General features: G+C 34.0%; 1 protein-coding gene across 2 annotated transcripts in view; it reads left to right on the forward strand.

The window, feature by feature from the left end:
* Positions 1–21303, forward strand: part of LOC147033189 (A-type voltage-gated potassium channel KCND2-like) — an 813677-nt gene that overhangs the window by 509781 nt on the left and 282593 nt on the right. The gene's annotated exons all lie outside the window — the stretch shown is intronic.

A 21303-nucleotide genomic window follows, 5' to 3' on the forward strand; every position in this document is an offset into this window, starting at 1 on the left:
CAAGGTCACTGGCTGTATTTATCTGAAGTCAAGTCCTGTGTTGTCTGACGTCTCTGTCTGCATGCGTGTGCTTAATTTGTGTGACAGCTCTAACATGATCCTTGGAGCCTGTTAAAAAAAAAACCCAATATCACTGATTGTTGCCAATATTTTCTTGCAGTATCCTATTGTTTGATCCATAACTACAATCTTGTGTCCTGCTTGACTGAGCTATTTATCTTATAAAAAGGTGGAGTATTATAGTTTCTCTATAAAGGTGGAGTTTCCACATTAGATGATGATTTGTTCACGAGACATGAATCACAAACTGTGCTGTCCGTCCGATGGATGTTAAACATTAGTTGTTCTGTCTGCGAGCATGAGTTGCCTGATATTAATGATCATATGGTGTCTTATGTGAAGAGGAGGGAGGTAGGGCTGGCCAGATAGCCTTGAGGTATGCCCAATCGCCTCGAAGCTGTCTCGCCTGAGTTTGAATCCAGACCCAGGTATAAACTGTCGTCCTGGTGTTTCACAGGTTGGGCAATTCATCAATGTATATGCCGTCCCTTGGATGGACGTTAAGCCGGAAGACCCATCGACCAGCACTCGGTGTCATTTGTGAACAGGAGGTGAGTTCTTGCCAGAACCCTGAAAAAAGACAATTTCCTGCACTAACCTACATGAAGCAGTGGGGGCACTGCTTCAGTGGCACAGCTGCTCCCATATTAAAATTATGCTACAAGCAGCAAATGCTGCATAATGGAAGAATAGGAAATAGGTGTGCTATTGCAGTTACCCTGAACAAAGAGGTAGTGGCAGTTGTGCCATTGCTATAATAACTCTACCATTCCTTTCACACTATTAAGGCACATCAGGATGCCAAGGCAGTTTCACTGGCAAGGAGTACAGTCCTGGACAGATCACCACTCCAACACAGGTTACCCCAAATGGTTATTACCCCTATACACTAGTACTCATTTCACCAACCTCAGATGGATAACAGGCTGAGTCAACCCCACCTGGAGTTAATTCAACAGGAAAACAGGGGCTTAAACTTAAGACCCTCAAGTCCCAAGCCAGCCACATTAACCACAAAGCCAACAGCAGGCTTGCCATCGCTATGGAGGAACATCATAACCTCTACCACCGACAGTGGACAAAGGTGAAGTTTTCACTCCTGTCTGTCTGTTTGTCTGGCTGTGAGCAGGATATCTCAAAAACTCATGAACGGAATCAGAGGAAACTTGGTGGGCAGGTTGAATGTCTGACAAGGACGAAATGATTCAATTTTGGTGAAGATCCGGATCCGAGAATTTTTTAATTGTTTAAGTGATTCCTCACCATCGAGAGATGGGGCCAAAAACTATATATAGCCTGATATCTCAAAAAAAAGTTGTATATTGTTTATGACAAAATTTGGTAGATGAGTTTGTTAGGTGATGAGAACAAGCCGATTCGATTTTGGTTCAGGTCCGAATCCAAATCCAGCCTATCAGTGGGATACAAAATGTCAACTGTTCAGCCTGGCAGAGGTATGCGCTCAATTCCGAGTTGCCATTCCAGCTTATAATGTACAGACACGATTGTGCGTTGTTCAGTTCCCACATCAAAATGGCATAAATCCTTTGGAGAAATGTCCTGTTGGACAAGATAAAAAAAACTCCAAGCTCTTAAATCCAATGATCGACTCAAAGTTATAATTTCAGCATAATACGCATAAAGCTTCCAGAAATTTCATCTAATCCACGCATAGAGCGCTTACTGTGCACATTGTGAACACACGGGGTAGTGTAATTACACGTGCAAATTATGAGTGACTTGTGTGCAATGGATTGCATTCAATCTTTGTGTGCTCAACACCAATTTGCAGTCCCTTCCGTCGATCATTTCCACTGTGCAAAAGTGGTTTGAAAGGATATCATCGATAAACCCTATGCCGAACGAACAGGTCCATAAAATCCATGACAAAGCCTTGCTGGTGTCGCCTGTGTATTCCTATAGGCCAATGAATGACACAACCTGTTACTGAAAAAGGTTCACCCTCATGGCTCGGTGCGGTTCGAAGGATATAAGTGCTGACAGATGTTGATGTGGAAATGCTGGATAATAAGGAATCGGCAGCGGAAAGAGTTCATCTTTGCTGTTTCATTAGTTGTGTTTTTTCCCCTTTCCTGTTTTCCGATGAGTAAAGATCCCAAAGGTTCTTTTTCTCAGTGGACACATCCATGATAACTGTTGGGATTAGGCTACAACTAGAGCTGCACTCAGTAGAGCGCACACCTCCGCCAGGCTGAACGGTTCACGTTTTGTATCCCTGCATCCGGACTTCCACCCAAATTGAATCAATTCTTCCTTGTCACACACCCAACGTGTCCAAGTTTCGTCCGAATCCGGATCCGGATCTGGATCTTCATCAAAATCTCATCGTTTCGTCCTTGTCACACACCGAACCTGCCCACCAAATTCAATCTGGATCCCTCCACAACTTATTGAGATATCCTTGAAACATCACAGAGAAACAGACAGACAAACAGCAGCGGTGAAAACATAGCCTCTGTCCACCTTTGGTGGCAGAGGTAAATATTGTGGCACAGTGTTTATTTATTTATTTATTTATTTTCTAGTGGTGGAGTGCATTTATAACCAACTCGTGAGAGCTGTTCCCTTAATCATACTTTTCTCATCAATGATGAAAAAATTATGCACACCAAAGTGTATTAATTAATACACTTAATTATTTCAGCTTTGCTGTCACATGAATCCATAATATTGTTTTGGATTATTTACGCATCCTATTGTCATCTGTTGGATAACGCACCGTGAAAGCCGCTTTAATGTGCACTTTTTACTTTTGTGAATGGGAAAAATTTCCATGGAACAAGATCTCGTGAATAAGGTGGGTGGTGGATAATAATATAATCATATGCTTGTCAGTCTGTGTCCCTCCGTCACATATTCTGAATTTTCATTGTTGTTATTTATTTTGAGATGACAGAATCTCGTGAGATTGTGAATTAAATGTTGTTTCATCGTTATTTAATTTTAACACTGTGTATATATATATACAGTATATATGCATCATGGAGAGAATAATTAATTGAGGATCATTTAAATTAACACAGTTCAGTGACTCACAATCACCTGAAAATGGCCTGATTGTGAATGTGGGCCTGGAGGGAGTTTGGATAATTATTGTTCTTGCAAGACATATCTTGAAATAATTGACATTATTAACCAGGTGTTGGTTTAGTGGTTAAAGTGGCTGCTTTGGGATCTTAGGATCCTGAGCTCAAGCTCCGTTTGCCACGAAATTAACACCAGGTGGGGTTGACTCAGCCTGTCATCCTTCCGAGGTCAGCAAAATGAGTACCAGTGTACTGGTATAGGGGCACTGTATCAGCGGCACAGTCGTGCCACAACAAAATGATAGCTGCCTGGCAGCCAAGCTCCCATATGCAAGAAGAAGACGAAGAATAAGACCAACATTGTGTACTCTCTTGTTTTGAATAATGAGAAGAGAGTGGGAGGGGAGAACAGAGAGGAGTTGGGGTGGGGGGGTGCAGAAAGGGGACAGAGTTTGGAAAGAGAGGTTAAGGACTTGTGTGAGGTTGGGGGGGGGATTGAGGACTTGGGGTTGGGGTAGGTGGGAGTTGAGGACTGGAAATCACATTAGGTATTACGCAGAATTTCTGCAGGTACCAGTATAGCAATAAATCATATGACTTCCCTTACAAGGAACTTCGATGCAAGAGGCCATTGGGCCCATCAAGGCTGCACAAACTTATGGTTGGTTGTCCGTGCTGTATCCTTTTTGAATGGAGAGTGTCAAGCAAGGAAGCAACATGTACCATTTTTAAAGTCCAGGGTGTGATCTGGCTGGAATTTGAACCACTGATCTCCCAGACTAGAAGTAGACGCTCTGACCATTACACCACCGAGTCTGCGTAGTGAAACAGAGACGGGCATACAAACAATGCATTGTGTGCCAGTCCATTGTCATGTTGCAGGATCTCTTGTTTTGATGCTCGTTTGTCCAAGTGATGCTGACATTTAAAATTTCCATAATGCCTCATATCGTTATTTTTGGCCCCTCAGTTCGAAACATTTGTTCATCAGATAAAATGGTGCGTCCCTAGTCCCTTGGCATTAAAAAGATGGTCACCATCATTTTCACATAATTACTTGAACGTGTGAGACACAGGGGTGTGCGTTGTCCTTTTTTGTATACAAGTTTGTAGCTCGGGCAAGAGCTAGAACATAGAAACGGAACAGAACAGAATGGCAAGAACACAGAGGGAAGTGGGGAAACACACCAACAGCAGGGAAAAGGGACACAACAGAGGGTCACTTGGAAGAGTAAGTGTGGGGAGGAATGATGTGAGGGTGGAGGCAGGGATGGGGGGCACAGCACATGAACAAGCTGGATGCAAGCTCAAACACAACAAGAAAGGGGATGAAAGACCAGGAAGGGAAAATGGGGGAAGAAACAGTAATGAGTTGACATATAGAAAGGGTATGAGATGGAGAAGTGAGGAAACACAACAAAGGAAAGAAAGAGGAAAGGTTAATGATGGTAAAAAATTTTTTTTATTTATTTATGTGCAGCCTGTGGCTGCATCATTTTTCCAGGGGCATGGCTGTACTGCTGATGCAGTGCCCCCCTGGTACCAGTAATCTTGTACTCATTTTGCCAACTTCAGAAGGATGAAATGCTGAGTGACCCACCTGGTGTTGTTTCAACAGCTGACATGGGCTTGAACTCAAAACCCTAAGATCTTAAATCAGCGACCTTAACCATTAAGCTAACACCAGGCTTGTAGAAAAGATCATGTGTATGGATAGGGGATGACCCCTGTGGAGGTGGTTAACAGCTGCTGCATTTGAGCCTTTTGAGGGCACAATTATATAAAAAAGACTGAGGCATTTGGTTTCACAGGTGAGAGAAAAGAAGAACAAATCAATATAGAGATGAGCAGTGAGCCTGGATTTTGGTAGTTTTAGCAGATTTCAGGATCATTGCTCATATTGTTTGTTTTTGTCTGTTCACAGCCATATGGATAACATGATGAGAACCATGACATGATGAATATATCTTTACTAAACGTGCATCCACCCATCACTCACTATGATGCAATATACTGATGTGTCCATTGCTTCATTGCATCCATGCATACACACAAGTGTCGGGTACATTATGTCAAGTTTTCATCCAGGAACTTCAGATTTTGCTCGTGTGATTGTTGTCATGGCAATGAAGAGCCTGTTCACCATGTTCAGCTGCAGTGAGTGAGTCAGGAATGAGTACATGCAACTCTTCTGATGATATTGTCTGAATATTTTTGATGATTAATCACAGGAGGTAGTGCCACCAGACATCCAGAAAAGGGGAATATCTTGATACTTGGTTGACATCCATATATATTATTACTTATTTTTGTATAAATGGCTTACCCATACATTAACGCCGGGTTAAAAGCAACCAGAGAGTTGGATGTATTGTCCTATTTTGTCTGCAGGTGTTGTCAATGATATAGGGATGGGAGTAAAAAAAAGGGTCAGGATTTTCGTTTTTCAACTTAGACGAATTTTTAAATCACTTTTTCAAAAAGGCAACATCAAAATTGAAAACCGACATTGATTGTTCATCTCAAGGGTGGAATTATACTGAAAAAGGATAACATCTGAGTTGTGTTGAAGCTGGAGTCATTCCATCCAGAGTCTGCGGTCTGAGTCCGGCAAGATATGGAGAGTAGGGTGAATATACTGATTCTGGCTCACTTTTCCCCATGTAAATGAATGGGTGATTTTCAGCGATTCATATTTTTTTCCCTAAAAAGTAAACCCCTTTTTATCCCAAGGTATATTTATTTGTCTCCCCTTTTAACCTCGGGACACTCTTTTTCAAATAACCAATGCAATAAGATAAAGATTTGTTCAAGTACTAAAGTAGTAATGTGATTTGTTAAAGGTGATTCTGAAGAAATATCTGAAAGATGTAAGCCGAGGGACACTCTTTTTCAAATAAACATTGCATATTGTTTAGCTCACTCATTGAACCAACAAAGATTTGTTCATTCTCAAATTCCTTCAATAGTTTAATTTTCTTGCACAATAATCCCCATCTAAAATATTTAAAAATAAAACATTTGAATCTTTATATATTTTTAAGATACCCCTTTTGTGCCATTATGAAATGATAAACTTCTCTTAATGCTCTTGTTTGACCACCTCCTGAGCCACATATCATTTTGAGATTATACTTAATTGTTTTTTCATTGTTCAATTGATAACCATCAAAGTTTTCAGTCCATTCAAGGATATATATATTTTTTCTTGACATCCTTTAACTTACTACTTTTTAAATTGATTCGCTTATTTGTTTTATTTACCTTTGTTTTAGTTATTTTTTCAATAAGACTTATTTGATATTTTTCACATTCATTATGTTTTCCATTTATATACCAAGACTGAGATTTTCTCCACTCTTTAGTTTGATTAATACTTGGTTTGACCATTTATATATTGCAAAAAAACGTGGCGGTAGCCCTTAAAAAACCCTAACCCATCTTCCCATCGTAAAAACACAATCTATTCTATTCACTCTATCATACAATATCCATATGGAACACAATCTATTCCATTATCTAAAATAAATATCTTATCATCAAAGGCTCCTAATGCCTTTTTATTTACTTCTTCACTATATATGTTATGTTTATAACTTCTTATTGTATTCATTTTCCTATATTCTTCTTTCTTATTCATCAAACAGTTATAATAATTTCTAAAAGTTATTGATTTCTTTATTACATATTTCTTTATTCCCTTTAACCTCTTATCAATCTGATCACCATACTTATAAGCATATGCCTTTGCTCTCAATCCAATAAACTCACTCATTACTTTTCCACCCAACTCATCCTTAAACTTACCAATAACCTTTTCATTCTTTTTGGAAAATAACTCACTCTTCTTGCTGAAATTACTTGTATCATATACTCCAATATTTTTCTTCATATCTTTATAAACATCATCAGTTTTTATATCTAGGATAAAACTATCAGTGTCCATATACAACAATGAAACATTTTCACCATACTCTTTCTTTAAGTCATTATACAAATAATCATACATCAATATCTTTGATAAATCAAGAACTGCTGTTCCAATATAAATTGGTTTATCCATTACAATACTTTCCTTTTTCATATGAATTGCAGAAAAGTTCTCTGAAAAAACCTCTTCTCTCTCAAAACTTGGTTTATTTATCAATCTCGAAGCTTCTTTCCAAGATGTTGCGAATCTAATGTTTTGCCTGTTTCTAACATTTTCCATAGTCTTTCCAAATACAGCATTATTCATTAATTTATAAAAGTCCCCTTCAAATTTTACTTTTGTATTTGCTCTCATATCTGTATTGAATTGAATATACTTTTTCACCCAATGACTTTGTTTAAATTTTAAAACTCTATGAATTTTAGCTACTCTCAATCCTTCTCTCAAAAACTGTTTTAAGCTTCTCTGATGCAAGACATATCCCTCTTTATCATAGAATGTTGTTAATAACTTTTCTGTTGATTTGCCTTTAATATTAAAACTTTTATGATAATCACTGAACCATTCTTTCTTTGGGGTTTCTTTCTCACATGCAAAAGGAAGGTCTTTATGCTTATTATGAAGATCACTCGGGTACCTCAAATCAACTTCAAAATAATAACCTTCTTCTTCGTCATTCAATTCCTCTTGAGAAGAAATAACAATATTCATCAAAGCCTTTTCATAATCCTTTTCTTCCACCCACTTTAATTTACCATAAGGCAGAGATTGAGACATTGCCCATCCATACAAATTATTAGCATCAAAATACATCAAATAATTACTATCTTTTTCACTATCATAATTTGGAAGACATTTATTATTTGCTTTAGCATATCTTTTTGAACATACTTGTGATATTCCACCTCTCTTAGACTTCTCAATCATCAAAAGCATATCAACATCACTGATTAAATCTATATCTTGTTTTGTCATTTTCAACATTGCACTCCAAGCTAAACCAGGAGCTGTGAAATAGTGGGCAGGATCTAATCCATAACAATTTTTATTATGACAGAGTGATCTAAAAGCTTCAAACACATCAGCTAACAATAAAACATCTGTTTTTAGATATAAATCATGATATTCTCCAAGGTTCTTTATCTTAAATATTTTCCATATTTCTTGTGCGTGTTTATATTCCTTATCACTTATCTCTTCTTCATAAAGGTTATTATAGAAACTTTCTTTTGAAGGAAGTTGTGTTTCTTTAAATCTCATAAATGAATCCATATAATCATAAGGATAAATTCCCTTACTTGTAAGAATTTTCTCTTTACTTTGAATTTCATTCCTTATTTGAATTTCCTCTCTCGTGAGAATTCCTTCTTTAATCAGAATTTCATCTTTAATCAGAATTTCTTCTTTAGTTAGAATTTCATTCATTGTTCGAATTTTCTTTAAAATTAGAATTTCATCTTCAGTTAGAATTTCTTCATTAATTTCCTCATTAATTAGACATTCCTCTTTACTTTGAATTCTCTCTTTAATCTGAATTTCCTCTTTAGTGAGAATTTCCTCTTTTGGAAAGAATGAATTAAGATTTGGAAAAAAGTCCGTGGAACTTAGATTTGATGCGAAGTCGGCTAGTGGTGTTCCCATAAACTTGTAAGAATCTAGAAACCTAATACGAGTTAAAGGTTTTGTGAATATCATTTTTGTAAATGAAATATACTTTTGACTTGTGTTTGTTATGGCAGAAATATTCCCTGGTGTTTTTGAAAGTTCATTTATAAATAGATGTGTATCATAGTTGACGCTGTTGTGAAGAAAGACTGGAATAAAAGAAGGTAATTTATAATTAAGAATACAACAGGAATGAGCGGGACCTCTATATTTACCAGTAAGATGACAATGATCCCTAACTTTAGACTCCTTAATTTCCCCCTCACAAATATGACAGATATTGTTCTTTCTAAATTCTAATTTTTCTTCTTTAGTTAATTTCATCGGTTCATTTGTTTCTTTCATTAATTTAGTGAGTCTTATACAATCCTTTTCTAATCGTTTTACAAACTCTTGTGAAGCTTTTTTTCCACTATAATGTTCAAGTTTGTTATACTTTTCTCCAACAGATGATTTGATATAATAACAGAAACCACAAGGAATATGTTTTTGATATTTATTTGTATATGATTCTTTTGGATTAGGAGAAGCAGTATTTATCTTTTTAAGGATACATTCAAAATCAGCGTATATCACAAATGGGTGCATGATAGATTTATTATAATCTTCAAAAGAAATCTTTTCACCAGGTTTAGGCATTGTAATTACAGCTGATTTATGATTACTACAATATTTTGAATGTTGTTCTAATCGTTCTTTTGTATGAAATGAATTAAGACATCGCTTACAAGGATATATTTTGTTTGCTGTTCTGAATACCTGAGAAGAGATTAATCTTGATAAATTATTGATGTATGTGTAATGTGAATTATTTCCAACACTAAAATATAAAAGATCAATGTGTGTTTCTTCATTTTTATAGTTGTTTGAAATTTTTAATATTTGAACTTTGTTTGTATCCGTTAATCCAAATACATTAATAGAAAGATTATTCTTTTTCTCAAATTTAGGAATATCTGTTAGTGGCATTGGGAATTTAAAATCTTTAATGTCCAAGGTATTCTCATATTTCATATATTGTTTTACTCTTTCTGAATTACATTTTGGTGGATGAAAGTGAGCAAGAACAGACCAGAGAAAACATTTATTATCATTGTTCTTAATATTAACAACTGCCTTCTTTAGTTTTATTTCTTTTGGTAATTCAATATAAGAAGAAGCTTTAAGAGGGTTTGATTTTAGAATGTGTATATCTAAAAAGATGATTTTTAAAATATTGAATCCACTTCTTCTTCTTCTTTCGGCTGCTCCCGTTAGGGGTCGCCACAGCGGATCATCCGTATGATCCGCATAGTGATTTGGCACATGTTTTACGCCGGATGCCCTTCCTGACGCAACCCTGGTCGCCTCATACAACACAGGGATATGGTACACCTATTTTAACCGGGGTATACACCGGCCCAGTACACTGGTACTCATTTCGCCGACCTCGGAAGGATGACAGGCTGAGTGAACCCCCTGGTGTATTAATTCAGTGGCCCAACGGGGCTTGAACTCAGGACCTTTTGGATCCCAAGCCACTGCCCGAACCACTGCACCAACACCAGGCTATTTTTTTGAATCCACTTCCTACCACTGTATTATCAACATCCTCCTCTTGTTTTGATAGTTCTTCATAAACCCCACTATTCAAAAAATCTTGAAATGATGTTATAAAATGAAGATCTGTTCTCATATAAGGAGTTTGTTCTTCATCTTGTCTTTTCATATTCATTTTCACTCCCATATAAAACTTTAAAGTTTTCATTTCTTTTTATGTCTTTTTAATAACTTTTTCAAAATCAGGTTTCACTATTTCAATTGATTCAGCTATTGATGATGGACCGGGTTCTCCAAATTGAAAAATCCTTATTTTTATATGCCCTTTAAATGCCCCATCAGTGTTTTCAATATAATAGTCTGCCTTTACTTTAAACTCATTTTCTTGTGTTTTTGTGATTGAAGATGTTTATTATAACTTCTCTTCAAAACATCCTTTGAACAGATATCACAATGTTTTCTTTCCAACTCAAGAGGAGATATTTTATGAAATAGATTAAATGTGTGTTTGTTGGTTCGGAGGTGTTTTCTATAATGTTTATATTTGTGATTACAAACATCGCAGTATGTTGTATTCACCATATTTATATAATAAATCTTTGCTTAAACTAAAATTTTCTTAATGAAAATTTCCTTTATTTTACAGGTGAATCTGTGCTTAAAACCATTTTATCCTCCAACTTTTCACTTAATAAATACAATGTTTCAAGACACAAAAGACAAGTTTCAATCAATCTCTTCATTTGTTAAAGATACTGAGAAATATGTCAAGAATGTAAAATTGAACAAAGATAAATATAACAACTATTGGATAAAAACAATTATGGTAAATAATATGAGTTCTTCAATTTCCTTCAGTGGAAGGGCTTTTAGTATACCTGGTAGAACATCAATAAAAGTATCTCTAACAAAAGTTTCTCCTCTCCTTCTGGTAATATATTCAAAACTAGAAAAAGCAATGAAACAAGAAAAAGTATCAAAAAACAAAAACCTTATGGATGAAGCTTTAGAAAGAAAAGATAAGACCATCTGTAATATGCAAGGAGAAATTTGTATTTTTTTCAACAACCCTAAAGATGTAAATTCTGATGAAATAAAGGATGTAAATATATCAGGTGAAATGACATTTCGTTCAATAGTACTTAACGATCATTTTAAAATTACCTTTAATATAAAAAATGTTGTCGTTGAATCTGGTAATGAAAAAAAGTATATCGATATCGATGGTAATATTATTAAATATGAGTCAATATACAACTGAAAGTATAGATGAATTTCAGTTTAAGTAAAGTTTTACTTTTTAAATATGCTAGACTTTCCTGATTCTCCATATGACAAATTTGAGAATTGTCCTGCGTGTGAAAGACGGGGATTAAACACAGAGTCAAAAGCCGATAAACAATGTATATTCTGTGATTATGTTCTAATTAATGATAATAAAAAATATAAAAAGGAAAATAATTCTTTTAGATTTACACCAAAAATGAATTACTTTACAAGATTGATTAGAGAAATGAATGTAAAGTATGAGGGTGATAACACACCTTTCCTTACAAGGGAAGAAACTGAACGTATTAGAAAAATGTTCAAAGGATTGTTGTTATATATTATTCATGGATGTAATTTTCAGGGAAATATCAACACAAGATATTGTATAAATAAAATAATGGATTATCTTGAAATTAAACCTGAACTAAGGATAAAATATAGAGTTTCTAAAAAAGCCAATAATAAATTAAATAACCTGTTTTCCAAATATATAAATGAATGATTTTTTACCCATTTGGGAAAATAAGATAAAATTTAACAACCATAAAAATCTCCCAAATTCATTAAGATGTCTCATAGTTGGTTAAAGTGGATGTGGAAAAACCTGCTTACTTTTAAAGATGCTCCTCACTCCCAACTTTTTAGATTATGATAATTTAATAATTTTCACAAAGTCGAGTTTTCAACCAGAGTATCAACTACTCTCACAAGGTTTTAATGCTGGTCTTCAAAAAGAAGATATAATCGGTTTATTTAAACGTCAAAAAAACCTAAATGATTATAACATTGAAGATATAATTCAACTATTTTGTGATACACAGAGATGTAAAAAGAATTCAAATCCGATAACTTGTATTCTTAGTGATAATACGGATGATATACCGTCTCCCCAAGATTTGGATAAATCAAAAAAGAACCTCGTTATCTTTGATGATTGTGTTAATGAGAGAAACCAAATGGTAATGGACAGCTACTACACAAGAGGGAGACATTCTTCTTGTAATTGTATTTATCTTGGTCAATCGTACTTTCAACTTCCTCGTCGTTCCATCAGAAACAATGCTAATACTTTTATTTTATTCAAGTTAAATTCAATAGATATCACTAATTTTTGGAGAGATAATTGTTCTACATTATGTAGTAAAAAGAAATTTGAGGATTACTTGAAGCACATGACTGAAAAATATAAATATATTGTTGTGAAACAAGATGAGATATTAAGGGATATATTTTTTGTTTTATAAACAATTACATATATAAATGACAACTATTATTGTAAATCTTGTGGGTAAATCTGCTTCTGGAAAAAACTTTCATAAATCAAGGTTCTTGTGTAGTACAAATGAGAATATTGTAAATTTACTTAAAAAACACCCCGTGATACGCATTGTATCAACAACAACTAGAGCAATAAGACCTGGAGAAGTAAAAGGTGAAGATTATCACTATATTTCAGTGGAGGAACATATGTGATTGAGGAATGAGGGTCAAATATTTGAGGAGGTTTCTCTTGGTACAACAAAATATTCACATTGCAAGAGTGAGTTAAGGAAACTAAAATCTGGTGGTCTTGGGATATTAGAAACTAATCCAGAAGGAACAAGACAAATTATTAAACATCTGAGCGGAGTGAAGAATTTATCATTCGGTTTTGATGTTGATGAAGAAACTCAACGCAAACGTATGAAAAGCAGAGATGCAAGTATTAGTGAAGAAGAAATTACAACTCACATTAATGTTAATAAAGAATTTGATGAAATATTTAAAGAAAAGGATTTATTTGAACACATCTACTTGAATGATGAAGAAAAGGAAAATTTCCCTGTTGATCTTTACAATTCATTAAATGATATTTTACAAAAAATAAATGGATGCAAAAGAAAGAGCAAGAAGATTTAAGGAACATCAAGAGTTGGTTTCAAAAGTTGTAAAACAGCAGGAAGACATAAAGAAGAAATGCAGACAGAAACTAATGGGCGAAGAAGCATTTGAAAGAAAACAAGAGAAATTTTTTAAACCACTTTTAAAAACTTCCCAAGAAAAAATGAAAGATGTTTCCACAGTTCCCACAGTAGAATATACTCCTAAAAAACTTCAAATGTTAAAAGATTTTGATCAAATGACGGAGGAAGAATTAGAGCATTTACGAGAATTAAAGGTATATGATGATGAAGGTTTATTTCAACAACTGGAAGAGATTAATCGACCCCCTGATTATATTGTGAATGCTCTTCAAAACAATGAATATTCAGTGGATTCAAAAACCAAAGCAGGACTCATTCCAACAGAACAATCAGCAATATTTCATCTTGTTCAAGAAAAGGTATTGATATTTAATGATGAATTAAGGTTCTTGGGTTCTGCTCAACCCCCTGTTAAACTAACTCCGAGATTAATGTTTCTTCTCACAAAAGATGGAAGACAAGGTTCAACTGTGAGGGATGAATCAAAGTATATTGATAAACCATTGGATATGAAAAATAATGATGATAGAGTATATATTGATCTGCTGAACACTCTAAATTATAGGGTTAGTATTTCTAGTAAAAGTAGGAAAAATGAGAAGGAGAAACACATTATTCAGGCTTTAAGTATCCTTGGTTCAGGTATTAGTTTTCTTCCAAATGACCCATCGCAATTAGTTAATAGACTGTTATTGTTGTTAGGTAGTAAGAAGGCTGGAAATAACAATTGTTTTAATGAAGCATCAGCCATTTTAGACCAGTTGATGAACATGAAAATAATTAATAAATCTCAATATAAAGACATTTTATCTCATATTAAATAAGATGAGAAGCACAATCCTGAGTTTTAATTTCACAACAAGCGACCACACATCTTCATTCCCATACCCACTACAACTTGACCCAACAAAAGAATATGAGGCATCTTTATTGTCCATGGAAACTTATAATACCTCATTTAATATAACTGATAAAAATGACAAGTTTAGTTATAATCCTGGAAGTGGATACAAAACGATAACAGTCTCACCCGGAGCATATGAGATTTCTCAAATATCTTCCGAAATTGCTCGTCTTATGAAAGAACAGGGTGATGAACCAAAAAATATTGTTATAGACATTCAAAAACATACTTCAAAATCAACGATTAAAGTTAAAAATAACTACAAGGTTGATTTCACAATTGATAATTCATTTAGAGAGTTATTGGGTTTCTCCTCAAAAAAGATTGAAACGAATGGGACGTTTTACAGTGATAATGTCATTCAAATATCCTCAGGAATAACTTCGGTGTTAATTCACTGTGATTTGATTGATGGTGCTTATAATGATGGAAAAAAAAACAAATGCAATATTTTCATTCAGCGCATACTCAACCCCAATTGGTTATAAATTCAATATGGAACCCAAAAATTTGGTTTATCTCCCTGTGTCAGGAAAAACCATACACAGAGTAAATTTTAGGATAACCGACCAAGATAATCGTGTGATTTCTTTTAATGGAGAAGTTATATCTATCAGAATTCACCTACGTGAAGTTTTCCAATAAATAAATACGATGGTTATTGTGAGGAAACACGAGTTGGCAAAATATAAAATAATTACAGGGGATGGGATGTTCCTTTCCCTATACTACAAGGGTGAAGGTATGTATCTTGGTGGAGGATACTATAAACCTAAGAGACAAAGGGTGTTGGACATCAATTTAGAGGAGATGGGATAATTGATACTCTCATGGGTATTGGTTCAACTATTCTAAAACATAAAGATCTAATTGGTTCAACTGCTTCTGCTGTGGGAAATGTAGCAGGTGCTGTAAAGAGCATAAAAGATGCCCAGAAGGAATCTCATAAATTACAAGCAATAAAAGAAATTAAGAAAGGCAAAACTCAGTTGTCCCCCCAAGAACGACAGAAAATAATTCAAATACTTGGATCAGGGTTTCAAAAGTTTTAACATCTTTTTTTCCTAAATAAATACAAGTATGGAAGCAATTGATAGTATCTATGATTTGGATGATACTATTATTATCTCAAACTCCACTAAAAAAGAAGATTACTTCAAGGTAAATGCAATAACTGGAACAGACTGGAATACGAATGGTACAAAAAGTTTTGAAATAAATAATCAACAAACCTATTTGAATCTCTCCGAAAGTTTCTTGTTGTGTAAATTTAAATTCACTAAAGCTGGGAATTACACAAACGCTAGAGTCGTAAATGATTTCTTCTGGAAAATGTTTGACAGTGTTCGTTTGTACATTGGAACACAAGAAGTTGAAGCGGTTGATTATGTCTCTGCTGTATCTGAAATGATGAAATTTACACTTTATACATTCAGTGATAGAATGGGAAAGGGGGCTCTCGAAGGTTTTATTCCTGATATGTCAACGCGAACAACCACAGACCCTGGATATACTCAAAGGAAAGGAACGTATACTGATGATACAAAAGCAGTTAATAGTTTTACTGTGGCAGTTCCTCTTAAAGGTATATTTGGATTTTGTGATCATGATAAAGTTCTGTATGGTCTTAAAATTAGATTTCAACTACAAAGGAATGATAATGAAAATAGATTACTTTTTGGAGTTGCTGGTGCTTTTGGTGATCAGAATAAATTTGTAATTGATGAAATGAGTTGGTATATTAGTGAATATACTCCTAGTCTTAAAACAGAAGAGATGTTGAACAGAAGACTTCACCCAAAGAAACCACTCAGTGTATCATACCTCAAAAGAAGATGTCAACACGTTAAACTAAACCAAACCACTTACACGTGGAATTTGGGTGTTCTGGAAGGAAAGCCACGATATCTGTGGATCATTTAAAAAAAAAAACCAGATGGCGATACTGCTACTGATAAGAATAATGCATTGAGTGATAATGCTAAGGTGAAACAACTTTGTGTTTCTCTCGATGGAACATTTTATCCACGAGATAGATTGGAAATTAATTGGGAAAAAAATGATTATGCTGAAGCATACAAGTCTTTCCAAAAGGTGTGTGAAAGTAATGGAAATAAAGAACCTATTTTGGATATGAGAGCATTTAAAAGTTTGTATACAATCTATGCGTTTGACCTGAGTGCTCAAAAGGAAACTACAAAGTCTAATCGAGTGGATACTTCCCTATACATTAAAAGAGGAGAGAGTGAAGAAGTTGATACATATTGTTTGCTTTTGGAAGAAACAGAATTACAGATTAATACAGATAATGGTGTTATGATTAGTCTCACATAATTTTTTGTTAAATAAATGAGTGGCAAAGTACCAACTGGGGTATATGTTAATAAAATCAATCTTCATAAACTATCATCTTGCGTTCAAAATCAAATGTCTTGTACGATTAACGTTAATACAATTCAGAGAAAAGGAGCAGTAAGAATTGATGTTTTGCTCACAAGAGAACAGGTTAAAATCTTGAATGATACTGGCTCACTTAAAATAAAAATGACAAAACCAATGTTGAAAAAATATTCAATAAGAGAGACGAGTGGAGGATTTCTCCCATTTCTAATTCCTTTATTTGCTGGTTTAAGTGCGGTTGGAGCATTGACGGGTGGTATTTCAACAGCGGTGACAACTGCCAACGAAAGGAAGGCTCAACTCCGGGCTCAAAAATAATTGGAAAGACATAACAAAGAGTTGGAGAAACAAATTAGTGGAAGTGGTGTAATTGTAGATTTTGCTGAAAAACTTGAAGGTCTGCCTGATAAAGCGAGATTTTTAGTTGGAGATATGCTTTCTTCTATAGCACAAGCAGGTGTAAAATTAACTAAAAGAGGTAATGGATTATATCTTTCTAATAAATAAATGAGCATTGATGAGTGGTTTAAAGAATTTGGAAAGAATACAACATCAAATTTACAACTTGTCAAATATTGTAAGAAATTAAAAATTCATAATGTGGTTATTTGTATGAGAGATGAATTAACAAATGTGCCGAAACATACAAAGAATATTATTATGAACTTAGAAGATAATAATGGGAACGGTTCTCATTGGGTTTGTATTTTTAATAGTCAAGACAAATATTATTTTGATAGTTTTGGTCTTCCACCACCTGTTGAAGTCATAAAATTCTTACAGAATGGTGTTTATCAAACATTTCAAGTCCAAGAATTAAATTCCAAGTGTTGTGGTCAATTATGTCTGTATGTGTTATTTCAACTCAACAAAAAAAAATTTTTTCTGACATTATTTTTATTCTAATATAAATGACTTATGTTGGTAAAGATGGTTCTATCTTTGGTGTATCCCAATAACTGGATATTGATTTATCAAATTATTACACAAAGGCACAGGCTGAAAGACATAAATATAGTATAACAAAAAATATTAATATGAAAAATGCTTATAAATTAAAAAATTATCCAAGCAATTATAACTAATTGTGATGTGGATTTTTATACCCACCTTGTTGTGATCGTTGTCCTCCTGAAGGATTCTAACTAGCCGATTGTGGAATCCTATTTGACTTCAGACAGAGTTTAACGTTTCTCCGATTTGGTTATAAAATCCTGCATAAAACCCATTATTACCGATAAAACTGATGTCCACACAAGTCCTTCCTTGTGAAACAATTTATTTTCTAATTATACACCATACACTTTTCACCCTCATACAATGAACTAAAGAATCCCCATTAATTGCAATATTCTTTATCTTCTATTTCATTTATTCTTACTTGAGTTAACAGTTAGACCAACCCGATTCAATTCACTTCCTCATTTCATCAGAGAGTTTTATTCTAACTTGGTACTTGGTCAGTTCCAAGGAGTACAAGCCACTGAGATTCTAATACTTTCTCAGGTACTTGCACTGAAACAATTTTACATTTCAAAGCCTTTTATACTTTCATGAGAGAGTGGTTGGGGCTATTCAACCCAGACTGCAGACGTGTCCTTTAGACGAAAAGCCACTTCGTACATTTCTAAGCAAAGGTTCGTTTGTTATCAGCTCAGTCACTCTGCTCCAGAACAACACATTTCTTATAATTTAGGGCAAAAGTCTTTTGGCCAGAAAGGACAGGCAATTCAACTTGCAGCATAAAAGTTACATTTCTAAAACTCCATTTGTTACAATTTAGAATACATTAATATGAATTTTTCCCCCACACCTGACTGACGCGAATGACTTGGTGAGATTAAGTGATTTATCACAATATATATATATATATATATATATATATATATATATATATATATATATATATATATATATATATATATATATATATATATATCCTTTAATAAAACGGCCGTGTATTCCAAAGATACAGAAGTGTTGATTTTATCTCCAGGTCATACAGAATTCACAGTTCGAATTAAAATAATTTTTTATAAAGAAGGGCGTATCGTTTGTATGAGAATAGAACAATGGGGGTATGATATGAATGATTTAGGGTATAATTGGTCATTTAAAATTGACCGTGAAGACCTGGAACAATTAAATCAGTCTCGTAAGGAAGAATATTATCCAGTTGGTTTAGAGAATGAGTTTTGTGGATGCACGATTAGTAAACAACAAATAAAAGAATTTAATAAGGGTAAATATAATAATGGTTTTGCCCTCGTTTATATCATGAAAACAGAAAAAAACAGGATTATATATAATAAGTAAGGAAATACAAAATGATTTAACTATGGGAAGATGGGGAGGTGTTTTGTGTCATAATATTATTCTTACATATATTTCTCATACATAAATGATGGCAAGAAGGCTTCAAGAAAATTATCATTTCTGTGTCCAAGCATACCTTCAAGAAAAGGGTCTTTGGTATTTTAATAAAAATGTTCTACAACATAAGAATGAGGTATTTTCAATAAAAGATTGGCATTATGCTGATGTTGATAAACAGACAACTTTGGATTTAATTAGAATGTTAAATAATGAAAAAATTATTAAGTTAAGAAAACGTCAGGCTCTTTAAAAATTCAAAATAAATTTTATTGGTTTCCTGTTGTAAAAAAAATTATTTTGGATACAGGAATAACAATAAATCCTGATGAATATATGTATGATATTCTATGGGGTGTAAGCAATTCAAGGATAGTAAGGGATGAGGAAGGAGTTGAAGAGAGAGAACAGGAGGAAAAGGAGAAGAGGGAGAAGAAAGAGAAGGAGGAGAGGGAGAAGGAGGAGAGGGAGGAGAGGGAGAAGAGAGAGGAGGAGAAAGAGAAGGAAGAGAGAGAGAAGGAGGAGAGAGAGAAGAGAGAGAAGGAGAGAGAAGAGAGAGAATGAATAAATATCAAAATATGGAAACCAGTGAGATGAAAAAAAGATTGGGGGTATTACAGAAAATAACTCATCCCACCGAGGAGGAAACAAAGAATTAACAAGTCTATTAGCAATATTTTCGATAAGACTATTGTCATTGGCAAGATATTGATTTTAATTCAAGTTTTTCATTTTTTTCTTAAATAAATGGAGGAGAGAGTGAAGGCATTTCTAAGGATTCTTTATGTTTCAAAAATTAAGATTCAAATGTGCATGTTGGAAACTAAAAAGGTTTTTGCACTCTGCAGGAATTTGTCTCATAAATAAATGAGTTATTTTCTCAAATGTAAAAAGAAAAGTAATACTAAAAATATTTCATATATTAAAAGTAAAAATAACAGGGTTATACAAAAAGGTATATGTTCGGTGTGTGGTTGAAAAAAAAAATCTATTTATCTCCAAACACAAACTCGGAGGAGATATACAAAAGTTTTTATCAGGAAGTAAATTTACAACTACTGGAATAGTAGGGGAATTACATCTACCAGGGTATTCTTTCTGTGGTCCAGGCACAAACTTGGATAAAGATTAGATGAGGCAGACAATCCCAAATCATGGAGTGAGCCCATCAATAGAGTTGATGAAGTGTGCATGAGACACAATATTGATTATGGGAATACCACAACTTTGGAAGAAAAGCATGAAGCGGATAGAGAAATGTATAATTTGTCTCTGATACAAAATCCAACCTTGAGAGAAAAAGTTGATAGGTTCATCGTGAAGATGATCAGTGCAAAATTGAAACTTGGACTTGGAAATTCAAAAAACTTATGGGCTTTAATGATGTCATTAAGATTGAAGAGCAATTAGCTGATGAATTACATAAACCAATATTCACAAAGTTTCAGAGAAGGAAGGTTTATTCCAAGGAAGTACATTATATCTGGTCCGCTGATTTGATTGAACTCAATAATGATAAGGGGTACAAGTATGCTTTAACCGTTATTGATTTGAGGAGTAGATACGCATGGGTTGTCCCTTTAAAAAAACAAAACAGGTAATACTCTTATGTTAGCCTTTCAACACATATTTAATAAAAGTAAGAGAAAACCTAAAAAATTGTGGACTGATGAGGGTGGAGAGTTTTATAACAAGACATTTATGAATTTTCTAAAAAATAACTATTACATTATACAGTACCTTTAATGAAGGGAAGGCCGTAGTTGTTAAACGTTTTAATCGTACCTTAAAAGAGAGACTATATAAAAAATTCACGCAAATCGGTTCACAACAATGGGCATCTTTTATTCAGGATATTGTGGATAAGTATAATGACGCGATTCACACGTCAACGAATATGAAACCATCAGAAACATTTACAAAATTAAAATATGAAAAAGAGATTAATTGCAGAAAACCTAAGTTCAAAGTTGGTGATATCGTAAGAATATATGGATGGAAATCTCATTTTGAAAAGGGTTATACTAAACGATGGACGAACGAACTTTTTAAAATTGTTGATGTAATAGATACGGTTCCCTGGACTTACCAGATATATGATTTAGAAGGGGAAGAGATTTTAGGTTCATTTTATTCACAGGAATTACAAAA

The sequence above is a fragment of the Eptatretus burgeri genome, chromosome 2 (genome assembly GCF_056783735.1).
Source record: "Eptatretus burgeri isolate ZD-2024b chromosome 2, Ebu_testis_v1, whole genome shotgun sequence".
Taxonomy (NCBI): domain Eukaryota; kingdom Metazoa; phylum Chordata; class Myxini; order Myxiniformes; family Myxinidae; genus Eptatretus; species Eptatretus burgeri.